Below are 5,431 nucleotides of genomic sequence, written 5' to 3' on the forward strand. Positions count from 1 at the left end.
GCTTCTTCTCTCAGCTTCTTCTCTCAGCTTCTTCTCACTCCCAGCTTCTGCGCACTCCCAGCTTCTTCTGCCCTCAGCTTCTTCCGCCCTCAGCTTCTTCCGCCCCCAGCTTCTTCAGCCCTCAGCTTCTTCCGCTCCCTTACTCTCCCACCCACCAGGCTTATATACACTTCAACCAATCAGGGGGGGCACACGAGGTAAACCGCGGACAGCTGCAAGCATAGAATAGGTACACGAGGGGGGCATGCTCTAATCACATCGTTAACTAGCCAATCATTAGAATTCGCTGGTTGTTTACTGTATAGCTGGCCGCTTTTGGCTCAGCGTCAGGCGCCATCTTGACCGTGCCCAAGGCTGGGGGTCCTGGAAACCCTGACAGATCCCCCTTCTTTATTATTAAACTAAGGCTCGGGACCGTGTCTGTCTTAGGTTGAGTGGTCAGTATATGTCCTTACCCATCATCAGAGCCTGCAGAGCATGCTGCAGCTCCTGTCTTAGGTTGGTACACAGCCACCTCCTTCATTACCTGTCTTTGACTACCGGTCCAGCATCAAGAGCCATACTAATGGGGGGCTGTCGGCCTTTAGGGCGGTCATGGCCTGATGAAAGATAATTTGATCTCTCTATTGGCTAGCTCGTAGATGCATGCCAAAACGAATGAAGAGAAGGAGGCCAAGGCAGAGGAGTACCACCATAGCTCCTAAGCCTGCCCACTGTTTGACAAATCTATAAACAGAAGAAAAACCATATAGCCGTATTAAATACAGAAACAATATACATCCCAGTAGTGTTACAATACGGGCAACACAAAACAGCTCTCAGGGAATAAACGCATCCCAGTCCCAAAAGTTCTTGCAAGGTATCCACTTGTTCTTATAATGAGTCCACTCTCTGATAGAGTCTCTATGGTCTGCAAGGCTGCAGTTGCATTCTCGGCCAAATGATCGTTGTTATGGTTGTGTCAATGCTGCTACTGCAAGGACTGTGATGACAATGATCACGGCTGTTGCAATGTCAAAGCCTCTCCTGCTTCTCGACAATTGCACTGGCAATTCTACATCTGCAACAGAAACTAGGACTGGTAGGAAGATAGAAATGTGCAAATTGCACGGGTGGCAAAAGAACCATTCCAGCATTGTGAGAGATAGCACACAGTTAGTGAACAGTTAAGAGGTGTTATTAGAAATGTTAGTTGGTAGAAACATAAAAGGGAGGAAATACACAAGCTGACATGGGAGGAAAAGCAATATCACAGCTAGGGTCAGCAGAACGAGTTGCTCTACTCTGGGTCTGATTTGTAGTATGATTCCAACGGCAAAGTGCAAAAATTCCTCCTGTTAAAGCAAAGAAAGGCTAAAGATATCCTTGTCACCAAAAACAGCACGACCTGAAAAATCATCAGTAGAATTGACAGGCTTGTAGAGGAATTGGTGAAAAACAAGAAAAGAAAGGATAAGAAATGTGTTAGTTAGAAGTAAAAAATATGGCCAGGCTAACAATGGCCCATAGGTTCCGGGTTTGCCTTTCCGTCTGAGTTTTTGTTATTGGAGGAAGGCTCAGACTCGCCATTGCGAGGAGGAGCAGCATCACTTGCATGCTGCTTTCCCTCAACAGTAACCAATTTGCACTCATTAGCCCAAAGTGTTTCCCTTCTGCGCCTTGGGCAAAGTCCTGGGGCATAAGGTGTAACAGATTTTACTATAGTTATCTCTTATCTTTTGTTAGGGCATTATCTCCTTGCTGCTAATTTTGTGCATCTATTGAAGCGTGGCCTTCTCCTATTAACATTTCTATCGAGAAACCTTGCCACTATGTTTCTGCAAGCAGTTTCAACAGCTATTTCTTGCCACTGAGCTCTCCAATTAGACATTGTCCTCCAGATAACACTGCTCTGCATACCTGTTTCCAAATAGTCTTAACTGCCTCTTTAAAGTTTTTTCAATGGTTGATGGTATCTCCCATTTGCTCCTCAAATACGGGCAGGTTCTACAAATTTTGAAGCTCTTTTTATTAGGCTTAGGTTTCTCCTACCTTTTCCCCTTGTTCTTAAGTTTTCACTACCACTTGGTTATTCCTTTTGGGGGTTCTTTGTGTTAGACTTAGTTCTCTTTTTTCCCTTGTTCTTAGATTTTTTGAGCAATTATTTTCTAGGTCACCACCACTCAATTTTTCCTCACTTTATTCTCTTTAAGTGTTCTTTTCTGTTACTTTTAGATCCTGTTCATGAAGATCCCCCTTGTGGCACACTGAGCAGCTTTTCTTCTATGAACCCTGGGCTTATTTCTACTAGGGTTTGAACATATGATCATACAGTGGTTTCCTTATTTTCTAGTCCTTCCCCAGTGTTTCCACTTTAGGGTATTCAAAAAGCCCTCACCCAAAAACCAAGGGGAAGCCCTTTTCACAGTATCGAGAAATACTTTAGCTGTTTTTTCCTTTAATGGCGTCTCATGGTTTTTTAATAGCTCCCTGAGGGGTTGCTGCATTCAGACCCCATTGTTACTAATTTGAATAGCTTTAGTTATGGCAGTTACAATAACAAACAGTGGCCTAGCTGCCAGGAGCAACGAGATTACTGAAAGGAAAACTATCAAGTGTGCCTTAGAACCCTAATTGGACCGCTTCAAGCGTGTTTCTACTTTCACTTTAATTGGACCGCGTTCCACGTGTCAGGACCGCTGATGGCGTATCCCGATACCTTTTAACCCGCGTTCCACGCGTCAGGACCGCTGATGGCGTATCCCGATACCCTTTAACTATTTTATAACCGGTTTAACTTATATAAAATAAAAAAAAAATTTTTTTTTTTTTTTTTTTTTTTTGATATCTTACCTTGTTTTCTTTATAAGGTTTTCATCTTCCCGGGTTTCGGCACCAGATATCGCGTTCCCTCTGGCCGCAGAGAGAGACACGACAAACATCTGAAGCTTTGGAAGTTTATTATGCACAGTCCCTCTCCTACACTTCTCTTACTCCCAGCTTCTGTGCACTCCCAGCTTCTCTTCTCTCAGCTTCTTCTCTCAGCTTCTTCTCTCAGCTTCTTCTCTCAGCTTCTGCGCACTCCCAGCTTCTTCCGCCCTCAGCTTCTTCCGCCCTCAGCTTCTTCCGCCCTCAGCTTCTTCCGCTCCCTTACTCTCCCACCCACCAGGCTTATATACACTTCAACCAATCCGGGGGGGGGCACACGAGGTAAACCGCGAACAGCTGCAAGCATAGAATAGGTACACGAGGGGGGCATGCTCTAATCACATCGTTAACTAGCCAATCATTAGAATTCGCTGGTTGTTTACTGTATAGCTGGCCGCTTTTGGCTCAGCGTCAGGCGCCATCTTGACCGTGCCCAAGGCTGGGGGTCCTGGAAACCCCGACAATATTGTGTCTGTATAATCTTTTTCATTTATTTTAAACTGACAAGATTTCATGCATTTCTGAACAATATAATGATTTGAAGTACATATAATTAAAATATTTCATATTTTTTTAAGAACAAAGAAAATTACATTTATTTGGGGCTAATTAGGATTGCAATTCAGGTGCCTGGCACTGTGGTACACACCTGTCATCCCAGCCACTTGGGAGGCCGAGGCAGGAGGATGGCAAGTTCAAAGCCAGCCTCAGCAACTTGGCAAGGCTCTGAGTAACTTAGCAGACCCTGTCTCAAAATAAAAAATAAAAAGAACTGGAGATGAGGCTCAGAGATTAAATGTCTCTGGGTTTAATCCCTGGTACCAAATCAATCAATAAATAAATAATAAGTAAAGTTGAGATAGGGTCTCGCTAAATTGCTGAGGTGCTCACTAAATTGCTAAGACTGGCCTCAAATTTGCCATCCTCCTGCCTAGGCCTCCCAAGTTGCTGGGCTGACAGGCACATGCCACTGTGCCCAGATCCAAGTTTGTTTGTCCTTTTTGTTTGTTTGTTTGTTCTTAACATTTTATAATTTTAAAAAGTGAATTCACCGTGCTGCCCCTAAACCTTCTGGATTCCCCCGCTTAGAGAATCATTCTACCTTCTGTATCTAAGCCTGGGGAAAGCAGGCTCCCCCACGCCCCTCATCCATTCACGAGCACATCCTGGCCTTCTGCACCTTTGGCATCTCCATCCACCCAGCCCAGCCCTGCGCTGCCCAGGCTGCATCTGCTTCCTGACCACCCTTCCTGCCCCCTGGGCGCTATCTCCCAGTTCAGTCCTGCCAAAACCCGTCAGTGCCTTACCACACCTGATATAAGTCCCAAAGTCGTTAAGAGACTGTTCACAGGCCCTGTCGATCTGCCTCTATCTCCCTCAGCAGACTCCTTCCCTGTCATCCTGAGCTCCACTCCCCAAGCCCCAGGCATCCTGGATTTATTATTATTATCTTGCTGTTACATTTACTTATTTGCTTGTGGTGCTGTGGATGGAACCCAGGTCCTTGTGCACGCAGAGAAGCGCCCTGCCACTGCACAACACCCCGCCTCACTCCGAGATCCTCTTTGTCTTTTTTAACATATCCAGGTCTTCAGACCAGAGGATCTTCCTCTTCCCTTCTCCCTTCCACCTGCCTCTCGCCATTTTTATTTTATTTTTTAAAATTAATTAATTAATGTTTTTGGTACCAGGGATTGAACTCAGGGGCACTTGACCACTGAGCCACATCCCCAGTTCTTTTTTTGTTTTTTGAGACAGGACCTCCTGAAGTCGCTGAGGCTGGTCTTAAACTTGCAATCCTCCTGTCTCAGTCTCCTGTGTCCCTGGGATTATAGGTGTGGGACCCCGTGTCTGGCTCTAATTTCATTCTAAATGTCACTGCCTGCTGTAGTTTGGGTCTTAAGCGTTCCCAGAGGCCCAGTGTTGAAGGCTTGTGCTGGCCTGGGTTGCTGTTGGAATATTTATTTACTTATTTATTTACTTATTTTTGTGGTACTGGGGATTGAACCCAGGGCCTTGTGCTTGGGAGGCAAGCACTCTGCCAACTGAGCTATATCCCCAGCCCAGCTGGTGGAACCTTTAGGTGAAACCTGGCAGAAGGAAGTAGGTCCTTGCTGTGTGCCTCTTTCCCCTTCTTTCTCTCTGCTTTGTGGTAACCAGTGAGGTGAGCAGCTTTGCTTTTCCATGGTATTCCCCACCGCGATGTTCTGCCTCACCAAAAACAATGGAGCCAATCACCGTAGGGTAAAACCTTTGAAATCAAGAACCAAAGTAAAATCTTCCTCCTTATAAGTTGATTTTTTAGGTATTTTGTCACAGTAATAGAAAATTGACTAAATATTTTCTTACCTTATTTTTTATTGAAAATCCCCCTCTCTTATGTATAATTATAATGAACAAAAAAAAATATGGAGAAAAACAAACAAAAAGCTTCCCTCTCTTATGATCTGTCTTACTCTCTGTTTTCCTAACTCTGACCAAAAGTAGATTTCCAGGAACCCTAAAATCCTGAAAGAGAGAAAGC

General features: G+C 44.8%; 1 non-coding gene across 1 annotated transcript; it reads right to left on the reverse strand.

The window, feature by feature from the left end:
* Window positions 1–4,894: 4,894 nt before the first annotated feature.
* Window positions 4,895–4,968, reverse strand: Trnag-ccc (transfer RNA glycine (anticodon CCC)). The gene has a single exon. It is a non-coding gene; the product is annotated as a tRNA-Gly (tRNA).
* Window positions 4,969–5,431: the final 463 nt, after the last annotated feature.

This window comes from Sciurus carolinensis, chromosome 11 (assembly GCF_902686445.1).
Source record: "Sciurus carolinensis chromosome 11, mSciCar1.2, whole genome shotgun sequence".
In the NCBI taxonomy this organism is placed as follows: Eukaryota; Metazoa; Chordata; class Mammalia; order Rodentia; family Sciuridae; genus Sciurus; species Sciurus carolinensis.